We start from the raw sequence: 24,000 nt of genomic DNA, 5'->3' as shown, positions 1-24,000 counted from the left end.
TCCAGCAACAATACAGAAAAGTTATTAAATTATTTATCCCCTGTTTGAAAATAATACTGATTACATACAATTAGATTTCTGAATTTAGACTGGATAAGAAAGTAAGTATTTGGAGGTTCATTAAAAAACATATCCTAAAATATTAAATTAACTCAAACTTATTCATGTACAGGGTGGCACGTAAGTCTTAACCCATCCACATTGTGTCTAAACAACGTTATAATACTAATGATGAGTTAAAGGTAGCTGTTACTGCAGCATTTGGAACAATAACCCCTGCTATGTTGAGGAAAATGTCTCACAGAACATGGCATCACATAATATTATGCAGCGAGAATGAGGGACAGCAAACAGATACACTGGATACATAAGATATATGGATGGGTAGGGACTTACAGGCCACCCTGTATATAATATAGAGCAAGGAGAAGGATAGAGGGGACAGAGTTGGGTACATCACCACTTTATAGAAAAAATAATTACTTAACCCCATGAAAATAATAGTTATGAAGTATACACTCTTCTAGTAGTACCACTTCTGGCAAAGGTCAGTTCACTTCAACAGAAGTTTGAGAGAGTGGTTAAAGCATGGACATTTTTTTTTCACTTTTACATAAAAGTAAAATACTATTAAGAGCTGATTCTGAGTAAGAAGGGATTCAATTAAAAAACAATATGATAATAAAATACAACTCAATGAGGATTATTGTATATATCTGTAAATGTTTAATTAGAGCTACCAAAATGTTCAGATAATTTTAAATGAATCTGAAATTGGACTCTGCTTGTAACTACTAGGGCTAAAAAGTCATTCTGTTGTAGCTTATTGTAAGACTGCTTTTATGAACTTAATCTTAACATCTAGTAAACATTTACAACACTTCCCCTTCCTGAATGGTCAAATCTCTTAAATAATACAGAAACATTAAATAAACTCTTCACCAAATCTTTTTAACAATTTTCTCTTCCAAATCCCATAGTATGCAGATTGAATGACTTCTTATTCATATATCCTTACCATCACTAGTTGTCTAGTCATTGGGGGGAGGGTCTTCCTGGTGGATTGAATCTAGTGGCAGTTCCATTGTTGGTGATACTCTGGAAGTAGTCTTTACGGTAAATGTTTTGCCTTTTTTTTTTTTTTTTTGCAGGTTGAGTAAATCCTTCTCTAAAATATAAGGTAATAGTAATAATTACTATTACATAATGAAGAATTTACATATAAATAAGAAATACCCAATCTGCTAATATACATGTAAAAAAATATGAATAAAGTTAGTTTGCAGTAAACATAAATGTACTTAATTTTAAATTTTGTCTTTTATTGTGATAAGAATTGTTCAGCCATATCATGCCATCTTGATAAGATCCAGTCTTATCAGCATTAACATCATCAAATCTTTTCACTGTATCACAGGGCAAGTTAAGGCCTTTTCTGGTAAAATCGTCTATAACATTATTATTCTTTATATACATGAGAGCTGTTTCATCCATAAATCTTCAAAACATGAGCTTCATATACCACATAAGTCATAATTCCCATTTTCTTATATCTGGCTATCTCTTTGTTGTAACTTTGAGATGGTTGTGCTTCAAGACTCATCACTGTGGTATTATCTATTATACTATTGACAAACTGATTATATGCCAATGAAGCCATCAAGTAATTAAAAGAATCTCACAGTTTCTTACAATATATCCATGTTGTACATAATTCCACCTGTTCAATTTGGAAATTATTTCAACTTGGAAATTGTTCTAACTTTGATGTGGTTGTACTTGAAGACTCATCACTATGATATTGCCTCCTTCACTTGATAACAGCTGTTGATTCCTTACGTTCTCAGCTGCAATAAATATTTATTTTTTCCACAATTATAACAATTCTATCTTTCTAGTATCCTCTAGGAGGTTGCTTTACATATGGTTTCTTACAAAATATCCTTTAAAAACATTTTTGTCTGTTTTCTCTATCTTATGAAACTGGTTGTTTGATTGATTCTTTCAATTTTTCTAGAATATCAGCTGTAAGAGGGAAAAGAGTTGAAGTTTCAGAACTACAGTATAAGATGATCCTCTAACTCCTAGTTGGTACCTTTACCAGCATATCTTCGACTTCAATGGTTTCAAGTTTCATTACAAAATGCAGAACTTCTTTTACAGATGTACACCTACTTTCCTTCAACGTAGTTCTCATATTGTTTGTTATGCAATTAAGAAATTAGTTATATGCCAATGATGCCACCTTTTAATGAATAAATTTTTGATGAGATATAGGGGTAAGCCCTTCCAAATCTTCTGCAAGTTTAACTACGGTCTACTTTTTTGTCTTCCAAGACTGTTCTAGGTATATCCTTCTGATTTGCCATTGTGAACCCATTGGTTTCAATACCCGTGGCGTGCAGAGAAGAGATAGCTCTGTGTAGTTTTGTGCTATTTAAAATCGTAATACGTTACGTAAAATAAATCATACTCGTCCGATATAAATTATGTCGCACTACAAACCACGTTTATCACAATAAAAGAATTGATTGTTTTATCGTACATAATCATTAGTCTTAAGTACAGAAACATCTTTAATGTAAACGAATATTAGTTTGTTTTCGAGGTTGTTGTTTTTTGTTAATGTTTCAAAAGTTACGGTTTAAACGCTTAATAGTGGCAAGCGTAAGAAACCACTAAGCCTACTTTCTTCATTAACAAGTTCTAGCATACGCTGTGCCTCCTTGCCAACGAATTACCATGACATAACCGCTTCGGCATCTTACACGACGCTTGCGGCATCGCACTACAGGGCCACTAACATAAAGCCTGCGTCGTTGGTTTTGATAACGTTCAGCGAGAGAAAAACACGAGAAACTAAAATCAGTAATATCACAGTATTTGTAAAGTAATCTGTAAACATATTATAAGAGCTTTAAAGAAAACAAAGTTAAAAATACAGTAGAATTGAGTAATCTAAAATTTCTAAACTCTATTTCGCCACTTGTTTAATTCTGATAATTACTTTTGGAAAACACCAGACATATTTGTGTAAGATTAAATGTATATATTTAAAACGTGAAAGTTATAAGTTAAGATCATACTTCATAGGATCATTTCTATAGTATGATAGTCGAGTTCTTGAAACTAAACTCGAACCCACACTAACCACGATGACGAGGTTTAGGGTTTCTTCCTGAGCGGGAAGCGGGTAACATAGAAATAATTTGTTGATTATTTCTTCTACCATTGATGACCGTTCGCTTCTTTTTAAATTAAAAGAAGAGGAAGGGAAGAAACTCATTCTGAGTGGTTGTTTAACGTATTAAGGAAAGATTTAAGTACGTCTGCTTTTTAACGTATGTCAATTCAAAGACATTTAGTTTTAAGCCTTTACTACCTCAAATCAATTATACGTATTATGTGACTTCTGCAAGACGCATGAGTGTGTGTATTTAAATAATTCTTGATGACAAGAAACTCACTTGAAGTAAAACTGTAACTCTTCGTTAGCCTAAAAACAATAACCTATGAAGGTCGAAACGTTATTCTCTGCTTTATTTATTACAAAAATCCCATTTAATATTAATTTCAATGAAAACAATCTATTCTCGTTGGTTTATTTACCAAAACACGTCAGTTGAGTTCACTAACGAGAATCGAAAGTTTCTCAAAAATACCACTATCACATGTAACTTGGCCTTCTCGACTTAGAAGCTGGGATTAAATTTCATGTATTCTACTTCTTTTTATGAGAGTAATTTCCTAAGGTTGATGCATTCTTCCTGTGATAGATAGGATCTCTCGCCAAATTAATAAGTTAACCTTGTGTGAAAACTGTGATTCACCAGTGTTTCAAGTTGAAAACCATCCATATCATCTTTTTTATTGATATTAGAATCAAATAAAACTGTTTTAAAAGTCTCTATTGCAGTAGGTACAGGTTCATAAGCAACTGGTCATAAAACAATTTGAAAGTTAGGATAACAATCTGTTATTTAATTTCGATTGTTGAGGAAATCATCTTCGTGGTTTCTTGGCTCACGAGAAACCACTAGAATTCTAAAAAACAAACTTACCTTCAGTCGAGTGTCTCAACCATTTCACACAAACAGTGCAAACTTAGTCTATTGCTATGGCTTGTTTCGGTCTCAAAGTTTTATTACATAAAACGTGTAATGTGCATTTTGACGAATTCGGTAATGCCTTTGTTTTTTTGCGATAAATTCACCAAAAGCATAAGAGAATATTTGTGTCATTTACACAGCCTCTTGTTGCCTTAGCGAGGAATGAATGATTCAAAGTACACGCACAAATAAATATTATCCAGAAACGACAAGTCATGCGAACTATTACCCGGTTTTTACTGGCAGTGTGTTTAAGAACGGTCGATAAGTTTGTTTGTTTTGGAATTTCGCACAAAGCTACTCGAGGGCTATCTGTGCTAGCCGTCCCTAATTTAGCAGTGTAAGACTAGAGGGAAGGCAGCTAGTCATCACCACCCACCGCCAACTCTTGGGCTACTCTTTTACCAACGAATAGTGGGATTATATTATTGTCACATTATAACGCCCCCACGACTGAAAGGACGAGCATGTTTAGCGCGACGGGGATGCGAATCCGCGACCCTCAGATTACGAGTCGCACGCCTTAACACGCTTGGCCATGCTGGGTGGTCCATAAGACTTTCACGGTTTGATTGGTCCAGAGAAATATGTAACCACTGATTATCAACATTTTGAGCATACCAAAATATGACCCAAGAAAATGATTTATTTGTGTAAAAGTATATGTGACGTTTGTTTTTTGTTTTATTTTGTTTTTATCCTTACGTGACAGGGAAAAAAGTAACATCGTTTTCGGATTCGGCCTATAGGAATTGATGTGGAATATGTGAACATTTCCTGCAGTTCCTATAATGATACAAGTTCTGTGGGCATTATGAATGATTTCTTAAAGTAGCAAACAATTTTTCGTACACCGGTAGAAAGATGTGTAATTCGTCATTTCACCTATCACAACAAAGCCTTACCAAATCATATGTAATGATAAAATATAACATCAAATTATTATAAATAACGTCTGTGATCTTATATCAGTCTCGTCCTTTGCGGATGTTTATGCTGTCGTTGTGGTTAATGATTTTAATGCTCCATGATTTCACCCCAACTTGTCACTAGATAGCGCTGCAGTTCTGGTATAGTAGTTGGCATAGGTTTGTTTTGTTTCTTTTTGAATTTCGCGCAAAGCTACTCGAGAAGTAACTGCGCTACCCGTTTCTAATTTAGCAGTGTAAGACTAGAGGGAAGGCAGCTAGTCATCGCCACCCACCACCACTTGGGCTACTCGTTTACCAACGAATAGTGGGATTGACCGTCACATTATAATGCCTCCACGGCTGATAGGGCGAACATATTTGGTGCGAGGGGATTTGAACTCGCAACCGTCAGATTACGAGTCGAACGCCTTAACCTACCTGGCCATGCTGGACATAGTTGGCATAGGGTCGTGGTTAGTAAGTTTCTTGTTCAGTTCTACGTAACAGTTTTCAAAGGCTTTACAATTTGGAAACTTGTTGGCTGTGGCAATCTTTTAACGTCAAGATAATCTTGTACAGTACACGCATTGTAGACAGTGACATTTTCGTCCTGGAACACAAAGGTATTACCAAACCTTGCTCTAGCATATGATAGAGATATCGCCTCCATGTGATGCATGTAGGAGGCGCCATTAACGTTTTCCTGGAAGGTAGTGAAAAACATTATTTCCGCCACGATGAATAATGCCAGTGCATATACTTCACCACCTTCTGTGTATTCACTGTGGGAAGAACAGACTTCCTTCATCTGTTTTCCAGAAAAACGATGAATACAAATCATACCATCAGCTTTAACAAGCCGAAAACCGGATTAATCTAAAATTTGTAATTTGGCGTGTCGTCTTGCCCAAGTATATCAGTTTTCAGATGAATCTTGCAATATATCTTTGTTTGGTCAGTTTCCTATTCACCGTTCTTCTGGATAACCTGAAACAAATGTATTCATGCCATTTCTGTCGTAAGTTGTTGCAAGACTTTTTCCGGCCTTGACATGTTAACCTGATTAAAACGTGGACACCGTGGAAAGTAACTTTTCGGCATCTACCAGTTGACTTTCTTAAAACATTTTCTGGAGTCCGATGACATTTCAGGATTTTAGGTAGAGTACACTAAGAGCATCTTACTGTCATGCCGATGTCCGTTTGCTTCTTACCATATGGCTACACCAAATACGGAGAAATTGTCTGAACAATGCGTTGATCTCTTTTTAAAATATTATACCAAAAGCACACCCTTTTATATAAAACAGGTGTGTGCGTGTGTTTTGACAAACAAATACTCAGAACAACAAATACAGACCAGAAAGACAACTCGTGCATGTTTGACGGACCATACGTTGCCTTCTCTCTTACTATTCGATCATTTAATCAATAACTATTCCATGAATGTAGACAATAACACCAACATAGAACAAGAGCAAACATGTTGACCAAGACTTTGTTTAGTGTAAATTCACTTTCAGTCTGGTAAGTTACAAGAATTTGCTACTTATCTCAACATTATTTAACCATCAATTATATTTCGTATAAAACTGAACAAAATAGCACGCTTACTTTTGTAGACGTACTTGTCTAAAAAAAAGCTTTAGATATGATTTAGTAACATTGGTTTATAGAAAACCTTTCGCTGTTGTCACGATGATTTATGTCATATTAAAACAACAAAAACAAACTTGCATTTTGTGCTTATGTTTGCAGAAAATTGAAGATATGTTGTAGACATGAAGACCTGAGTGATGAATGATAAATACATACCGTTTGTTGGAGATTTACGCAATATGTCGTAAAGAGAATTTAATAAACCTGCTAATAGTTTAATGCCATTTTAAAATACTGTGTTAAAGTGTGTTTATGAAAAAAATAACAACGAAACGTTATGCTTACTCTATTTATTCCAATATTAACAGGTCAGTTATTTAATATTAAAAAATACAACGTTCGTTCCGTATTTCATCATATGAATAAAATAAAAGATAACACTGGGATACATAAAATAGGATATGAGTACGTATTACAAGAATATTGAGGGTACGTAAAAAATAACAAAATAGAAAATTCGGCTATAGTAGAGCACTCACAAACGACATTACATACAATTTTAGCTCAACTAAATATTGTTATATCTCATCTTCTTAAGCGTTCTTTGTTTAGTTTAATTTTGTATGGCAACCGTTACTGTATAAATCAAATGTAGTAGTTTGGTTTGGTTTGAATTTCACGCAAAGCTACTCAAGGGCTATCTGCACTAGCCGTCCCCAATTAACAGTATAAGATTAAAGGAAAGGCAGATGGTTATCATTACTCACCGCCAACTCTTGGGCTACTCTTTTACCAACGAATAGTGGGATTGGCCATCAAATTATAACGCCTTCGTGGCTGAAAGAGCGAGTACTTTGGTGTGATGGGGAAAATGTATAGTTGAGTACCATGTTTCGAAACTTAAGTGTTTAAAATCAAATATCGTTTTCTTCATTTGCAACAATATTAAAATTTCATAAAATTTTGCAGTTTTGACAATGATAAATATTGCATTTAAAGTCCTAAGTCAGTGAAGCTTCCGCTATAAACATTACATTCTCACTAAAAACATTTACGGCTGAGATTCTTGTTTAAATTTTCTCATTCTTGGTGTCATCCACGAAAACTGGCGAACCAGTGTGTCCCGGAATTAAGAAAAATGATGTAATTAGAAGATATTGCTCAGTGTAATCTTGCGACACTATTAGTAGAAAAAAAATGCTATTAAGTATTAATAACAGATTAGAGTAAGTTAATCGATGAGGCCATTTTTTGTCCTTTTCATTCTCTTTATTTTTATGCGCCAGAAATGCCAAGTGTGGGGCGCGCGTATGTCAGATTTGATTTCATTATTCATCAAAATCTCTACTAGCCTACCTGAAATTGAAATTATTTTAGACAGGGCTAAAATAAATTAATCTATAACATGTTTTTTTAAACTATACTCCGCGGAGCTCGTAGGCCCCGCCATAACTTTCTGGGGCTCCGCGAGGAAATTTTTTAATGTTAATATTTTTTTCCTAAAATTATAAAATTGAATCAAAATACGCTGTACAAAAAAGTAAAATATATTTTTAATATAACACGTTTATCGCGTATTGAGCCTTTTAATATTTTATTCAGCCTAATGCCAGACGATTTTATTTAGCTCAGGGGAAGTTCTCGCGGTGAAAGTATTAATACAATCTCAATTAACTTTGACAGTGATACCACTGGTTGTTAGTAGATAAAGAACCATTTCGAGATCGCATGTGCCATTGGAGATGCAAGATAGCCTAGCAGTTTTCGTATGAAACATCGGTTATCAACTGTTTTTTAAAAGTCAGATCTGGATTAGCAGCTAAATCTCAAACGAAATGAAACATGACATCATAGATGAAACTCGCCGAAATTTGAAATATTGTGATGCAATTAGATGTAGTATTAGTTCTTTCAATTTCAAAGTATATTTATATGAAGTATAATAATATTTATAACAATTATAATTGGTTAATGTCAGGCTAGGTTAGATTCGGCGAAGTTTAATAAGCCAAACTATGAGTTCTATGACGTCATTCGCCCGTCATTCTATGACATCTTGTTTCATTTTGTTTTATTTCGTTCGAGATTTAGACGAAAGTCAGATCTGGCTTAATATTTCGTTATTTTGCTTTAAACTTTATGTTAAAAATTGTAAAAAAGAATAATAGGTTTTCCTTTTCCTTTAGTAAAATGTATTATTCACAAATCTTTATTTCTGACTTCGTTATGGCAACACTGGTATTAGGTCAGCATAAATCTCAAGTGCTTAAACGAGTTTTCATCAAGAAGCTATTTTGTGTCCATGAAAATACTTTTGAAGTGCCAAAGGCATAAGAACGCGTTTTTTGACAAATTAATAATTAGTTGTCCCCCTTTTAATGGATAAGTGGCTGAATATCAGTAATAAATATGATATGAGTAAAAATCTTTCTTGTACTAGGCCTAATACGAATGCATCGACGTTATCTTCGTGTGCAAGCACTTCAACGCAGGATGATACAAGAAGTACCGAAACAAGAAAGAAAAGGAAGTATGATGAAAGTTTTGATGAATATGGTTTTACGTTTACAGGTAATGAAAATGGACCTAGTGGGCTGTGTGTTAAATGTGGAACAGTGTTGAGTAACAATAGTTTGCATCCAACAAATTTAAAACAACATCTAGAAATCAAACACTCCCAATTTAAAAATCCAACTTCCAAATATGTCAAAAGGTGTGTTTGTGTGTGTTTTTCTTTTAGCAAAGCCACAAAGGCTATCTGCTCAGCCCACCGAGGGGAATCGAACCCCTGATTTTAGCGTTGTAAATCCGGAGACATACCGCTGTACTAGCGGGGGGCATGTCAAAAGGAAGTGTTTGCAATTAAATGCAAGGAAAACTACATTCAATTCGTTTGTCCATGAGAACAACAAAGGAGCTGTTATTGCTTCATATCGTGTTAGTTACCGTATTGCAAAAGCAGGCGAAGCTCATACAGTTGCGGAAGATTTGATAAAGCCACGCGCAATAGATTTGGTAGAGTGCACGATTGATGAGAAATTTCTTAAAAACATTAACTCTGTGTCCCTTTCTGACAACTCGGTTTCTCAAAAAAATCAAGGATATATCAGCAAATTGTTTAACGGAGTTAATAAGGCAAGTAAAAGCGAGTCCAACTTTTTCGCTTGGATGGATGAATCAGCAGATGTCGCAGGTTATGTGATGTTGCATGTGTTTGTTCGCTATATTCGTGAAAGTTTTGAAGAAGATATGCTAATTTGCAAACCTTTGCCTACTAAAACAACAAGTGAAGAAATATTTAAACTAATCAATTTATTTCTGGAAGAGCTTTGCTCAAGTATTTGCACTGATAAGGCTGCAGTTGTGATTGGAAAATTTTCAGTTAGAAAGATTACTGTGAATTTAAAATCCCTTTTTTGTCTCTGCAAATACCAACGATTTGCCTTTTAAAGAGAAAGAACAGCTTATAGAAATTTCAATTGATTACACCCTAAAAACAAAAAAAATTCTTTCAGCAGAAAGAAATTACACAATTTCGGATTCAAATGGCTATGGAATGCTCTGAAATAAGTAAGAGAGGTTCGGAAATGTTGATGCGTTTTCCAACAACATATCTTTGTGAGCAAACATTTTCACTGCATACAGCTGCAAAGACTAAATTGAAAAACAGGCTAAATAATGATGATGATTTGCGCTTACAAGTAACAACCATAACTCCAAATATTGTACTACTTTGTGAATAAAAGCAAGCCCATCCGAGTCACTAATAAATAAATAAGTACATTGTAATTTTACTGTTATAAATTTTACTAGGAGATATTTTTGAACAAGTAAGAAGAAGTAAATTCTTTTTTTAAATGTTGATAACTTTAATAATTTATAATATAAAAGCTTGAAGTAAACTTTATCTAGTGCTAGTAACGGATTATTTCTATTTTAAGTGTATTTTTTTGTTAAGGCTCTGGAATGTTTTTTCTTTTTGATGTAAAGCTCCGCAGGTCTAAAAAGTTTGGGAACCCCTGGTCTATAAGACTTCAGACGTAGTCATATATATCAATCGAAGGGGTTAACCTCCCAAGCCTAGAACAGTAATTATATCTCAAATTGGGAGCAAGAGATGACAGAGCTATGATCTAAGAGTTTGTATAAGAAAACAAAAACAAATTCATAGCTATTCTAGAAACTGATATGCCACGGGGAAAATACTTCATAACGAAAGCTTGCTTTATGCTACCACGGTTATGAATGCCGTCTTACTCAAAAGTATATTATCATGTTCCATGGTGATTGAGCAGTAAGCTTGGGATCTAATAACTAAACATAAACTAAAATGACAGAAAGGACACATTCTTGTAATGTAAAATATAGCTGTTTAAGACAATATATTAATTATACGGTGTTCACCGACTTAAGACTACATCTCAAATCTTGCTCACAAAAATCCCAAATTAAAATGCTACAATTATTTAAAAAGCATTAATACTGCATCTATTTTCACTTTATCTCCCAGAATTTTAGAATACAGAGGAAGAAATGACAAAATTTAGAACATTCCAAGCTTCACTAGAATGATAGGATGTTAACCACAAACATGTAATAAACCTTAAAAATCGCTTCCTATTATATGCGTCACATGCTGTTTATTTTATTTGCACTTAAAGATTTACCTTGAAACGTTTATTGTTTGTCATTAACGATGTATTCACAATTGAAAAAAAAAGTTGAAGTGTAATAAATATATTTATATAAATTTTAAAGTTATTTTCAACATCATATTTGGCTTTCTTACAATCAAGAAAAAAGTACCCTTTTTCGGGTCTGTGGAACGACTAAAAATTATTATCAAGTTAATAAAACCTAGGTAACAGCAGGGTTCTGTGCAAATACGAAATACTTAAATATGCATTACTCCAGCTTTATTATCTAATTATAAACATTGCTTTGTAACAGCTAGTATAGTCTCTTATAAGTTATATTATCTTTCCTATTTTAATATATGAATCAATCGCTACAACATTTCTTTATTGAAATTTTAAAACAATTTATTTTATTACTTATTTCCTAGATGGCGACAAAGTTCACCAATAGGAGCACAGTTGAACGAAAATCTATGACCGAAAAACATGATCCATTAAAATAAGTTTTCAATGTAGAAACACACAGCGTCATTTGTTTAAGAACTCAATATATTTTAAAATAAAAGATACATAACACACATAAAGGAGAAAAAATAGATTTAATCAATCACTTGAACAAAATTAAAGTGATTGCAGCTACTTAGAATGATCACATATTATCATGTTTTCGTGAGCAAAAAAAAAATCATTCATACAGTGGCACATTGGAATGTTTGTAGATTCACACCACTACAACCGGGTTTCGATACCCGTGATGGGCTGAGTAGGGATAACCTATCGTGTAGCTTTGTGCTTAATTTCAAACAAAGAGTAGAAACGTTAAGTAATTTACAGACATCTGTCCGCCTGTCTTTACGTTGCGCAGCCTTTTATCGTTGTCCTAGCATGAACTTAACGAATTTTCATGTACCAAATACTAAAGTGATTCATCCATAACGGCATCAGCATTTTATCACTTAATTATCAGTGTGTTTTACATTACAATCTTCGTACCAATGTTTGTATAATTGTGTCGTTTAGTTCTTGTGTTAAATCATTAATTTTCGTTCTAAAGAGAATAGTTGTCATACACCGTTTTCAACAACAAATTCTTTGACGATCGTAGATACCGTTTGTTCCTTTTCTTTGTTGCTCATATTAATGATAACAAAAAATGAGATACTGCTTTAGCTATGCCAGAATGGGTTTAGACGTTGAAAATGACAAATTAGTCTCTCAAATACATTACGTTGAACTGTAGACGTTTACGATATTAATACTGTTTAGTTGCCTGGATTCACTAGATCCCCGAATCCACTTTAGATTCATAGTACTTCTTTATTCACGGTAATAATAATGCAGAAAGCACGACCGTCTGCACTATGCTAATAGATATTTTGTGTAACAGCTATTTCGTATAGTGTCGTAATGTAATAGAAGGCCAGAAATTGTCGTCGAATTGTTCTTCGCAGACATTGACTTGACCATTGTCAACCGATCTAGATTGGGTTCATAATACAAACAATAAAACAGTAGCAGCAGAATTACATAGAATTACACATAAAATAATTATATTGACATAAAGTTCATCCAAACCTATCAAGAGAGAATAGCTAGCAAAACACACATAAGAAAAAGTAAATCAAGCAAACTAAGAATAATGAAACATAATGATAAAAATATCTCTCTAACATAGAAAATAACTTTACTTAAAAGGAGCTAAGTACAAATATACTAAATGACTTTCTAACGTCAAATTATAATAAAACAAAAATAAGCCCTCGAAAAACTCCTAAACCCGAAAGAAAAAGTAATTCTTAATCACATTTTAAACTTAAAGTAAACCAAGTCCTCTTAAAATGTAGTATTTCTAAATCATTAATAATTTGACAACAGTTGTCATAATTTTGAGCAACTATAATGTCTATTATTCTATTTTCAGCTTTTCTTTGCAGTAAAATACACCAATATGTAGTCTACTTTAACACATATTAACGATTTAATTAGCCTAATTATTTGAAGAAGACTACAAAATTTGATAACAGAATTGCAAGCTTTCAGAAGGAACGTGCTAAATGATGCTTCAACGAATCTTGTTTCGTTTCTTTCAGGAACCAAACATAATAAGACACAAATATATATATATATATATATATATATATATATATGTCATGCTCAACTTAATGAATAACAGGCACGGTTATAGGTAATAATGTTAGAGACTGTCTTATAAAGAAACAATGTGTGTGCCCAAATTTAAAACAGTGACTGTATAAGAAATAAATAAAAGCTTTGATCAAATTTCAATGTAATAAAATAATTACTAATATCCAAGTATACATGATTATGTTATTGTATCCAGCTTGTTGAAGACCAAATACTCTCTTTCTTAAGCTCTAAAGTTATGGCAAGGACAAATATAATAGGTTTCTCCTGTACCAATGAAATCGCATGTATTTATTCTAAATATAGTACCATATTATATTTTATACTTGATTGGTATTTTACCTTATTATGTGTTACAACAAAATTATGGATACTATATTAAGAATTGTTTCTGAAAATCTCAAAAAAAATCTTTGATTAGAACTGGATTGGACAGAATTCATGGTATAATAAATGCTATAGAACAGCTTGGAGATGAATTTAACAGAAAGAGATGACAGCTTACTCAAAGTTGCTATAAAGTACACGTTTCAACATGCACCTCCAAACATCACTGTGAGAATAAAATCGTGCATATTTACCCTAATATATGACTATTTGTCAACTTTTTTCACGTAACTCCAATGTATTAACCTCATATCTTTCTAAATGTTTGGCTTTGCAGAATACAATTTCGTGTATTCATGGTCTGACAGGTTTCACTCAGAGAGTAAAGTTTCTTTTTATTATATAATTTTGATCGATGGTGATGACCACTAATATCATAGTAAATGGACTAGCTCGTGTACATTTTGTTGGTAAAGGTGTATGTTGTATTTATGTTTATATCATGTTAACCTTTTTCTTGTACATGTGTTATCTTTTTTATATTATTGTAGTATGGGACAGTGTTTTATGTGATCAAAATTGTTACAGTTAGGTGAAATATCAAGCATAATTCAAACATACTGTAGGTGTAAAGTTTTGTTGAGAAAAACTTATACACTGCATACGTAAAGTGAAGAAAAAGTGTTATTGTTCAGTTCTTCACGTTATATAGTCGCATAACAGCAGATATGATAAATAAACTCAGTGTTCAAAAAATGTTTAATCTCGAAATCTAAGTTCAGGGGAGATCCAGTTCAATCCACACTTTCTTCAATTATGTTATTGTGTTATTCTAGTTCAGGATAATTCTATGCTTCATCACTAACCCTGAAAACCAAAGAGTGATAAGCTGGACCTGTATCATAGTGATTCATATTCAGATTTTAACGATATAAAACTGTGTAACTATTACAGTTAAATTTCTTAAACATGTACAAAGAATTTTTGTGGCTGCTGTACATTTCAAAACAGAATCTTAAAAAAAAAAGGTTATTCAAATCAAATTTAATAATGTTAAAACTAAAACAGGCATTTGGCGTCTATTGTGAAATATTTCTAACAGGACTATAGACTTAAGGTTATATCCTGAAATACGCAGAGTAAATAGTGATATATGGATTGAAATCTCTCAAGTCACTGGTCAGTGAGGCCCGAAGGACGTAGAGAAGAAATATACTTTTAGTGTTTGAATGGTTAGCGGCCAAAACCGGACGATCTAGCTAATCCAGAACAGAAAGTAAAGGCACGCTTATCTGGTTGACCAGATAACAGTAAAGGTCATAACAGAACATACTCGAAACTTGCGTGAATAATTCCCGCCTTTTACTCTCAACATACCTTTGCTGTTTATATAAGGAACGCACGATATTTCAGAAATTCTTTGTGCTACGGGAAAAACGAAAGCATCAATCAGCGAGTAGTATTGGAGCAATAATCATTCTCAAGATGGCGTCGATCGACAAGGCATTACAAGATGTGGAAATCTTGGTATTTCTTTAAAGAAAGACAACGAGAGGCTGTAATTAACTTCTGTAGTTTCGGGTTTAGACACATTCTCTATACGCTGTTTAGGTATAAAAAATATGACATTTAGAAACAAAGCACGTGATTATGTTCTGATATAAATGATCTAATTGCGTGCTGATATTTAACATCATGAATAACGGCGAAGAGACTTCAGGACTCGTTCGGCTAGACATAATAATCGTTGATTAACCAGGTTAACTTCTAACAGGCTCCTTCAGTCTCATCAGAAGCTTGGAGACAGGTTTTGTTCAAAGAACGTGGGTAAAACCTTTGAGAGACAAGAAAGCGGCATGTCATTCAACAGGAAAGTGTGTCTCTTAGCTGGTGAGGCTCAGGTTTTGGTGAACTTGGTAAGGTCTCCAAATGATGTAGTCTGTGAAACAGCAAGTAGGTGAAAGTAACAAGGAATAATGAAACAGAAATCAACTGGAAGAGATTAGGAAAGAGGATGGAAGTGTAGAAATAAGTGTTTATTTGTTTTTGAATTTCGCGCAAAGCTATTCGAAGGCTACTGCACGAGCTGTTCGCAATTTAGCAATAATACACTGGAGGGAAGACAGTCAGACAATATTGCTCACCCCCAACCCTTGGGCTACTATTTTGCCAACGAATAATGGGAAAGACCGTCTCATTATTATATTACCCCCACTGCTAAAAGGTCTGGCATGTTCGGTAACGGAGATTCAAACCCGCAACCTGCAGATTACAAATCGAGACCCTAACCGCCAGGCCCAAAATGAAATAAGCGTAAAAGGACATGGAGTTGAACAGTCGCTACTTAAAGTGGAATTGGACATTATTACTAAAAAGAAGCATGAAATGATTACTGTACAAAGAGGAACTTCTGCCGAGACTGGTAACAAAATCCAAAAACATACAGTAATAGTAGAGCTAATAATATTAAAACAATCCTAATCAAACTGGGTACCTGGTGTTAAAAAATAAAATAAAATAAATATATATACAATAATTTGTATGTTTATATTGTGTACTTACGGAAAGTCCCCGCTAGTACAGCGGTAAATCTACGGATTTACAACGCGAAAATAAGGGAATCGATTCCCCTCTGTGGTATTAGCCGATAGTCCAGTGTCGCTTTGTTTATATGAAAACACATCAACAAACAATACTTACGGAAGAGATACTAAGGCTACCTGTTGGCACAGTAATTACTAATTATGAATTAAAAATGGTTGCTGTCGGCTGGTTACCTCCCTGTAGTCGTTGGTTAAGAATTATGGACGTTGCAATGTTACCTGAACTGTTCTCTCTCAAACGTGCGGTGACAGGACTCCACAATCTGAGAGAGGAGAAACTGTGCTTTGTCCAGCACCATTTTAGCGTGTAAATAAAAAATAAATATTTTTAAGGTCAATGCTGGTAACAGTTTTATGCAATGGAAACAACAAAGCGACTTGTTTTGTTTCTGACTTTTGCTAAACTTATCAGCAAATGTTTCCTTTTGATAATCATGCGTGTGGCTAGGTTGCCATGTAATTACAGTCGTCTGCTTTTACTGTTGCTGTAAATTCGTTTTTCTTTAGAAACTATATATGGTAATAGTATCTTTAAGGTTCCGATTTGTCGTTATCGTCTACAGCAGTATTAGTGCTTCCAAATTGTCTACTTGGAAATTTGATGCACGTGACTGTGTCAGTTTCTGATTGGTCTAACTAGTAATTACATCTCGGAGATGATAATATAAATTTTGATAACGTGTTTTCAGAGCTTTTATTGTCTTTTTCTTTTGTTGTTCAGTTGCAAACATCTTAACTTAACTCAGACGAATAACGATGAGTTCTGACACTTCAGCATTCCTCTACTAAAAGAAACGTATCGCAATTTTTATGTCAAGAAGTAATAATTACTTCCACCTCGTTGTTAAATGAAACAAAAGCGTTATCAGTCGCTTTGTCTCAGGGACTCAAATTACCATCTCGCTTTGTCTCACATGCTGTATTTGAAAATAAAGTTAAAAAAGAAATATATTTTTCCACCTTCATTTACCTTTCCAGTCAGACAACTTTTTTATGTTTTAATGTAATATTAATCGAAACTTACATGACTGATGTTGAGAAATGTGTTACAAATATAAAAATATCCAAATTAAAATACTCCCTTAACTAAATACCGATTATATAGGTAACTAAGAATAGCTGGTAAAAGTGTATTACAAATTATGGTCAAACAACAAGGCAAAACACACAGACCTAATAATTCTTTAGGGACGAAGAATGTTCATTTCTCCGCGTCGCAAACAGTGACTGTTTCGATAACTAATAGCATGATACATGTTTAAGTTAAAAGGTCTTGCAAAACAGATTTTTTAAAACCTTGATTGTCTTAGTAAAATCAAAGTTATCAATGAAAAATTATTTAGCACATTAAGAAAATCCGATACTCGGACTCACTTGTACCTCTACAAGTTGTTGAACGGCAAGTCTGAGGGCTTGTGACACTAAAACCGAGTTTTTGTTATCATGATGGGCACAGCTACCACACTGCGTAATTTGTACTTAAAAACAAAACAAACGTTTCCTCTGACTACATTTTTTCTAAAACTGAATCTGCTTACTACAAAGTAGATCTAAACTGGGGACGGCTAGCGCAGATAGCCCTCTTGTAGCTTTTCTCGAAATTCATAAGCAAATAAACAACAATCCATTAACTACGATATAGTTGCTGTGTTTGATATACATGAATCTGTACGTTTTTGGTAGGTATAACTAGTAATTAGATCTCAAATATGATAATATATACTGTAACAATGTGTTTTTAACACCGTTAAAGCTGGTAAAAGAATTAAACAGTGTTTGTTAATTGGTAGGTTTACAGCCGTAATTCTGGCAAGACTAATTCTTAGTTTCTATTTTCTATAAACATGTTTCAGTCATATTATTTTACATCAGAATAAAAACAGAAATTAAAACCTCAACACAAGTTTTTGTGTATGAGAGTAATGGTTTGTACATTAATTGCACAAATTAAATCATTGCACAACTGCCACAATTTAAAAAATATCGGGCCTTAAGGGGTACTACGGTGTTACGAGAGTAATAGTACAGTATTATAACACTTTATCTAAAAAAATTAACTTGCGAATTTAATATATGAGTAATCATTTCCTTTGCAAATATATGGTATTATTGTTTGAGTGTTAACTTTTAGCGATTTTTTATTTATTCTGTGTATCTGACAAAATCGATCGTATTTGAAATATAATACACGTATATGAATATTTCATCATTGTGTTAGAAAATATATATATATACTCTTCAAAAAGAGAAACGCAAAAGGAATATTTTTGTTATTTTAAAGAGAAATATATGTAATAATGTTACAAGCTCAGAGTATATGATGTTACACGTGTTTAAGGCACTGATTGTCAGACCAAAATGACAATAAAAGTTGTGCACATTGAAAACGGAGGAAAACATCGGATTTTTCGCCAAAACGCATTCGTGTCCAATAAATTTGTTTGAGAGATCTGCATGTTCTGCAAGTGCAACATGTGCAAAATCCCTATAAAAGTGACGGGTTCTCGGTTTCCCTAGCTCAGTGTTAAGCCACCGACACGCAATACAGTTACGCCAAGACTGACTCAAGCACAACGCAACAACGCCATTGGTCGCTTGGAAGCAGGCGAATCTCTATCAGATGTTGCCAGAGCTGTGAATGTTCACCCAAGCACCATCACAAGGCTATGGAATCGTCACCAACAACATGGATCAACTTGTGACCGTCCACGATCTGGCAGACATCGTGTGACCACGCCCGCACAAGATCGCTACATCCGGTTACGTCACCTTCGGGGTAGGACCACCATTGCGACGTCTACTGCCTCAACCATACCAGGGCTGCGTAGGATTTCCGATCAGACCGTACGCAACCGTCGACGAGATTCTTAGGCCCCATGTGCAACCCATCATGGTAAACGTCAACGACGTTTTGCAACATGACAACGCCCGTCCTCACACAGCCCAACTCACCACTGTCTTCTTGAGACACCACAACATCAACGTTCTTCCCTGGCCTTCCAGATCACCAGATTTAAACCCCATCGAACATCTTTGGGACGAGTTGGACCTACGTCTGCGACGGCGACAACCTCAACCGCGGACTCTACCTCAGCTTGCACCAGCTTTGCAGGCTGAGTGGACAGCCATTCCACAGAATGTGATTCGTCATCTCATCGCTTCCATGGGCAGGAGATGCCAAGCAGTTATTGATGCTCACGGGGGAGCATACTCGTTATTGACGTTGAGTGACGTTAAACGTCAACTAGTGAGCGTGGACTTCGTCTTTGCAGGCTTTGGATGTTCAGCAGTGAATGTGCAAAGTTTCACACATGTCATACAGAACTACCCGGAATAAACTTGTTAACAATATGTCTCAAATTTTGCCTTTTGCGTTTCTTTTTTTGAAGAGTATATAAACAGTATAGGTATTGTTTAAAAAAAAAATGTTTCTGTAGTTACAGTCTCGAGAAACATAATAATTTATTGAACTTCAGAATTACATTATTATTAGGCTCTAATTCTGCTCGGTGCGTTAGCAAGCCAGGTTTGAAATTATTATTTTAATTGTTATGTTAAATATTACAGTTATTTTGCCTTCATGATGGCTAAAGAAAATAATGAAATGCTCAAATTGTAAAGAACATTTTAGTTTAATTTGCTTTCTAAATTGCTTAGAGAAAAAAAAATTTGGAAAGCTCTAATTTTTGCACAGAACAACATTCAAGTTTCCATCACTACTGTCTTTTTAATCAAAAATGCAACATCCTTCGGAAGAATGTGTTTCAAGAAACATCATTACTTCTCGAGTCACTCTAAGATGTATCATGCGAATGGTAGTTACTTTAAATAAATAATAAAACACAAACATTGTTGTGACATTAATTCTTACCCTAAAAATCTAATTACTAAATGACTTAAATAAAATTCATAGTAATTACAATTCATTGCCTACTCTGGTTTCACACCACAAAAATTGTTATTCAAGAGAACTGATAATGCACACACACACACATATCATATATATGCATATCCTATCCGATTAACTGTTGGCTATAAACGTGACCTAATTTATTTTATAGTTCGTAAACAATGACAAAATGTATCATGCTCAGTTAATTATATCATCTTCAATTTCATTTAAATTGGATCATAAGACGCCGATTGGAAAATTGCTAAAAAAAAAAAAAAAGATTATAAATCAAGTATTCTTTGTGGACTGAATGACACATATTGTTTGGAAGTATTCAAAATTGACAACGCAAGATTATTGGAAAATTTACCGATAAGATCCGCATTAGTATTAGACATTAAGACGAAAAAAAAATCAGAAGGAATTATATAACGTCTAAAGAAGAGAAGCAGACAGAAGAAAAATCTTTTTGTCGTCTATTGTTTAGTTCCAGCCTTTCTTGAAGCACGTTTAAAGATTGTTCTAATTTGATCTGAAATGGATGAGAAGAAAATTTAGCTGCGCGTGCATTCGTAGATGGATCAAAGTCACAACACGCAATGCAATAACTTTGTAAGTGATCCTTTTTAAATGAAGCAATGTTTATTTTAAAGATTGCGATAGTAATCTAAAAAAATAAAGCTATAGATTACTATCTTAACTCGCTTAAAAAGGCGGTTTATAAACTACCTAGCAAAATAAATTTAGCCTGGATGATTTTTATTCCATGCTTGGATAGAAATAACACATATATATATAACTTTTAACTATTCACGATGTCAGAAAAACACGTAGGTACAAGAAGTCTTAATATAAACCGATAAAATCCCTATTTACCTCTGAAGAAGAAATGTCTACCTTTTGAAAGCGCTAGGGTTATGGCGTTTTTATTGTTTCATAACTTTCAGCTGTGACTGTCTTACTTTGTTATATCGAATTAGTACTTTATGAAAAGCGTGAACGTTTTCCAGAAATAATATACATGAATTCGCGTGTTGAAACTTTTAACATTTAAAAAAAAAAAATATATGATCAGTACATTTTTGGTTTTGAAAGCTAAGAGGATGTCAGCAATATTTGTTGTCCATCATGCTTAAAAAGACAATAACATAAATAATGAAATGGATTTGTAATGCCATCTTTAGCATCCGATTTTTTAAAGAAAAATACAAATAGAATTATGATATACATTGAGAATTAAAATTTAGGTAAATTTTCTTTTTTTGAGGAAGTATTTTTTGCAGGAACACAAATGCTCTACGTTATAGTAAATCATAATTAACTTAACTAATTAACACACTTCATTGCGTTTGTCCTTATTGGTGTGTTAGCATGTTAGCAGTATAACAAAAAAAATGGATCAAACAGAAAATATAGACAATATTTTAAACGAGATTCTAAATAATTATTTGATATAAGTTTCTTTGTGTGTGTCCGCTTGTAAATACCGAACCGCTGAATCGATTGCAACCTAACCTAGTATATATATATATATATATATATATCCTTATGAACCCTCGGATATCACAAAGAAGGGTCAGCGTTCGGGTCCGCCCAACCTCTTTCCATGTCACCCCTATCTTATTTCTTCCAAGTGCATTGAACAGACACGTAAGCTAAAAGATATACTCTGAAAGAGGAACGAAAGTTGCACTGTACTTGATAATTAATATGTTTAAAGGACTGTTGTGTTGTTCGACTGATAAGTCGTTTCTATGGTATAAGATGGTGTTTCTCGTACGATATATGTAGTAAAGTTGACTACCGAAATATTGTTTAGCCAGAGACAGTAAAAAAGGGTATAAAGTGGGTTAAGACTTCGACCATCTACATAAGAAACATGAATTGTGAATTGTGAAAATCCAAATACTTTTTATTTTGCATAAGGAACATTCATAAGTGGAATATTACATATATATATGAGAAAGGTATATGTTTCAAATAGATAAATCTTTTAAACAATACTGTTGTTGTTTGCTGTAGTTGGACAAACCTTCTAACCAGAATATGTAGTTGTTTCGTTCGTTTGCTTTTTGAATTTCGCGCAAAGCTACTCGAGGGCTATCTGCGTTAGCCGTCCCTAATTTAGCAGTGTAAGACTAGAGGGAAGGCAGCTAGTCATCACCACCCACCGCCAACTCTTGGACTACTCTTTTACCAACGAATATTGGGCTCGACCGTCATATTATAACGCCCTGATAACGACTGAAAGGGTAAACATGATTGGTGGGACATGGATTCGAAACCGCGACCCTCGAATTAGAAGTCAAGTGCCCTAACGCACTTAGCCATGCCGGGCCTGTAGTTGTTTTACTTGAATTTATAGTAAAGAAGTGTAAAACGTGGAACGACTATTTCTATACGTGATATTTTTTAAAACAACAAAAACACCTTGTCTTCGTGGATAATCACCATCTGTACTCAGGTTTCAAGATTGTTTTTCTTGATCCAACTTTTGATAAAGCGACGTTATAAAATAGTAAATTTTTACAACTATAGTATCAAAAAGTGTACACATCTACTACCTTCGTTTGTTGCTATTTGAAGGTTTTTTTCCTTTTTACTTTCATAATGGTATTAACTTTTGTATACTCTTACTTGAAGTGTTAACAAAGCGTTGAGTCCATAACTACCAATGACGAAAGTGATGTGATATTTTATTTCTCTCGGGGTTAAACTCGAGTTTCGCGTACGTGGCGAATATTTAAATGTTAAGCCTAATTGTCGGTTTTTTAGGCACCTGCTGGAATATGTATTGTAATGTAACAGAATTTCGTTATTTATAAGAGTTAAGTTAATGTATTTCCTTGCGTGTTTGTTCATGTTACTGAAGTAATTATCTTTAAACGTTGTAGTTTTACACTTGTATAAACGTACATAAGTACATACATAGCACTGCAATTAGCCAATAGAAATATCGGATTTCCATGTGAACTAGTACACATATATGCCCGGACTGACTGACACACATTATTCATTTTTATTGCATACGTTAATCGAGATACGAGGATATTAAATCAGCTACACAGCTTGTTTTTATAACGCTCACTGCCTGAATAGTTCTGGTATTACATATTATCGATTAAGTTTTGGTTTTTTCTTGTTACAATACTCACTAATTTACATATTGTAAAGTACTTGCAAAAATTGTTTTCATAAAAAATTTGTTAATACAGAGAGCTATTTATGCAGGAACTGTTTTCCTGACTACTTAACGTAAGATGTGCTTTAAATTAGAATATCTACCGAGGTACTTCTTTAAAAACGAAGTTCATATTGCTCTATTAAAAACGTAAAGTTTACGTTGCCAATTTACCTATTCTAGTTGGAAGCAAAGTTACGTTGGTTGTGCCATAAGAAAGCTACTGAAACGAGAGAAACATCTCTGAAAAGTGCCGAATAAACCAAGTGAAGCACGACCTTTAAGTGAACGAAACATAGTCGTCCTTTTCAAATATTTTAATATTTTAACAAGGTCTGATGAAGAACAAATCCTTGGTATAAAAGAAGCGTGAGCTCATTCATAAGCAGAAGCCACACATTAATGAAGTCAATCCAGCATATAAATTGCGGCTTACGTTATAACTGAAAAATGACATCCAATTTATAATTATTCATACAATATCATATAGCCACACGACATACCATAGTATGTAGATAACACTGGACTAGTTATAATCCTTACTAAAGTTTTCATAAGTTCTGCTACAATAGTAGATAAACCTAGAAGAATATTGTC

The 24,000-nt window shown here is 33.8% G+C and overlaps 1 non-coding gene across 1 annotated transcript; it reads left to right on the top strand.

Moving 5' to 3' along the window:
* The first annotated feature begins 3,076 nt into the window (after positions 1-3,076).
* Positions 3,077-3,296, top strand: LOC143227586 (small nucleolar RNA U3). The gene has a single exon (XR_013015016.1). It is a non-coding gene; the product is annotated as a small nucleolar RNA U3 (small nucleolar RNA).
* The last annotated feature ends 20,704 nt before the right edge of the window (positions 3,297-24,000 follow it).

This window comes from Tachypleus tridentatus, chromosome 9 (assembly GCF_004210375.1).
Source record: "Tachypleus tridentatus isolate NWPU-2018 chromosome 9, ASM421037v1, whole genome shotgun sequence".
In the NCBI taxonomy this organism is placed as follows: Eukaryota; Metazoa; Arthropoda; class Merostomata; order Xiphosura; family Limulidae; genus Tachypleus; species Tachypleus tridentatus.
This window is presented reverse-complemented; position numbering and strand designations above follow the sequence as displayed.